The following is a 2,811-nucleotide window of genomic DNA, read 5'->3' on the forward strand; positions in this document are numbered from 1 at the left end:
TACAAGGTGTACCTAATAAAGTGGCCAGCAAGTGGATATCTAAATTGGCATCTGCTTTGCCAGATATGTATGTGAAAACTATTGGATATTGGCATTGGCCCAGATTTTCAATATTGGTGCATCCGAACTTGTAAAATCATGGTCTGGCCTGCAGATTAATAAAAACGGGCCAACTTTAAGGCAGGAAAAGTGTCATATATCTAAGATTACAAAAGGTATATGTGACACAGTGTACTCTAATAATACAAAAACAAGGTGTTAAATTGCTGACAGTTCTGCCAACACAAGCCTTCCTATAGTAAATGTTACGTAAACTCAATACAAGAGATTGAATCAAACAGTATACATTTATTGACAGATGTTGGTTGTAGATAAACTATTTCAAAAATTGACTCTTGAAGTAGCTAAATGGGCCAACTGGCATTAGGATCATGTTATGAAGTCACATAAATCCTGCTGTAGTATGAAAGGGGAAAAGGGTAGTGTTGTCAGAAGTGGGATTCGAACCCACGCCTCCAGGGGAGACTGCGACCTGAACGCAGCGCCTTAGACCGCTCGGCCATCCTGACAGCTGAACATACCACACAGAAGCAGGACAGTTGTAGATAATTATGCACGGCTCACTGGTGGACATGGTCCAAAAATGAAGTTGTTTTGCTGTAATAATGACCCACATTGTGCTGCAGTTTAAAATTTGTTCAAATAATCCCAGATCCCCCAGTGCTGACAGCATCTTAATGTTAGCTACTTCCCAACAAGCTCACAACCATGATACTATGATAGCTTGTTTACAGCACTATTCCTAGTCCCGAATATAATAACAAACTGTTATTAGTTCTATAAATGTTAGCATTGAATCAGCCCGAAAAATATGAAATATCTGTGCTTTACGTCTTCCTGCTTGTGGAACGCAGCGGTGTCATACTGCCTCCCTGTGGATTTAAGGTGTCACTGCACCACATGTTTCACTCTGATAGCCATCCATTGCTGCGTATATGTTGGGGGGGCTTCCAGGCCCTCTAAAGGTTTGACTGGATGATAACTTTTTCTGGCATTTCTTCTCTGTAGTTCTATGTTGTTCTGTCATGCATTACAAATCTGATACTGTGAGTTTAAAAGGAACGGTCAACTTGTACATTAGAGTAAACCGAACAAACTGAGAAAAACATTATACTCTCTGATATCCCACGCACCTAATTTTTAGACTGTTTAGTGCTAGTCAGCAGCATAGCTAGAACGTTTAGAATCAGGTGGCCAGGTTAGTCCCAGAGCTAGAGGAAAAAATTACAACAACATAAAAAGTGGTGCATTGGTGTTTCCCTAACTAAATCAGTCCGTCATAAATCAAATATTGCATCAGCACAATTATTGCCAGGGGTGCCACTAGAGGTTCATAGACAGGGGGGCTAAGCCTGTACTAGCAGGGGTCTGGGGGAATGGTCCCCAAAGACATTTTTTTAATAGCCCCAAAATGTTTATAATGCACTTTTAGAGTAGCAACAGTCAAAAAACAGTTATTTGGTCGAACTGGCACACAGTAGATCTGTCTCTTCTCCTCTCTCTTAGATAAGCTGCAAGGTCCTGAATATATTATTTAAACCTACAGATTATGGATCAGTTGAGTCTCAGTTGGTGCAATCAGAAAGAGTGCGATTTTGCTCTGCAGGCATGTTTAATAAACTAGGTGACACAATTTCATGGTCCCTGTGAACATGAAATTCTCCTTTGCTTTCTTGTTCACTCACCTCCATCAGATCTGCTCCTTCAACCCTGTCAGTCTCCTTCAGCTTCTTTCTCCCTCTCCCTTCCTGTGTTTTGCAATACATTAATTTTGTTAAACTTGGATTTACAAGGAAATAATGATCAATCAATTAATTTTTTTTACCTAGTAAAAATCATATGATCTGACTGGCCTTTGACAGAACTCTCTGTCTCTTAATTTCCATCTACAGGTTGAGGAATTGAGGGACAGAAAACTGTTATGATGACCTTTTTTAACACAAAGCTGAACTGAAGAAATGTCCACCTTAAACGCTGCAACAGTTTCATTCTGGTGCCTCAGAAAATTCAAATCCAGTGAAAATTCAAACCAGAATCTGGAAAACAGGAAGCCAAATACAGCCTTGTCCTTCACTGTCATTAATTTTACGTTACTGTAAAAACAACAATATATAGCAAATACTGGTGTCACTGTTTCCAAACACTGAAGAGAAATAAAAAAGACTATAAAGAGCTGTCAGCCATGTTATTTCTACCCCTCTTGTTCCTTCACTCTCACTATGAAGTTAAACCAGAGACTCTGTGGGTTAAATTAGTTAGCTAGTCAGCTAGTTAGCTACTGTCAGTGTTAGCCTAGCCTCTTTTCTTCACCTCACTTAAACCAAAAGTTAACTAAACTTAGCCAGAGTTAACAAGCAACCAAATAAAACAGTCCATATTGTAGGTGGATATATTCACTCTGTTTAACACCATTTCATTCTGTATATTACAGATTTTGAATAAGGTCTAATACAAGGGTTCTGAACCTTTCCCACCCAAAAGCCCACCTGTTTATACACACAAAGCATATCGGCCCACAGGACAGCTATAATCAGCTTATTTTTAAATGCAATTTTCATTTATTTTCTTAAGCGCTGACACTAAAAAACCTGAGAATTAGGCCCTGAAAAAGATCAGACCGGCTCAATCACAGAAACCAAAATGACAGTTAATATTGTTTCGTCTCAGGATTTCTCTTTAGTTGTGAAGGTTTTTGTGATTCATTTGAACTAGCCAAGGCACACTCCTCTCAAAGAAAACCTCCTGCCTGCA

The 2,811-nt window shown here is 39.2% G+C and overlaps 1 non-coding gene across 1 annotated transcript; it reads right to left on the reverse strand.

Annotated features, from left to right (window-relative positions):
• Positions 1 to 486: 486 nt before the first annotated feature.
• trnal-cag lies at positions 487 to 569 on the reverse strand. The gene has a single exon. It is a non-coding gene; the product is annotated as a tRNA-Leu (tRNA).
• Positions 570 to 2,811: the final 2,242 nt, after the last annotated feature.

This window comes from Colossoma macropomum, unplaced genomic scaffold (genome assembly GCF_904425465.1).
Source record: "Colossoma macropomum unplaced genomic scaffold, Colossoma_macropomum, whole genome shotgun sequence".
NCBI classification, from domain to species: Eukaryota; Metazoa; Chordata; class Actinopteri; order Characiformes; family Serrasalmidae; genus Colossoma; species Colossoma macropomum.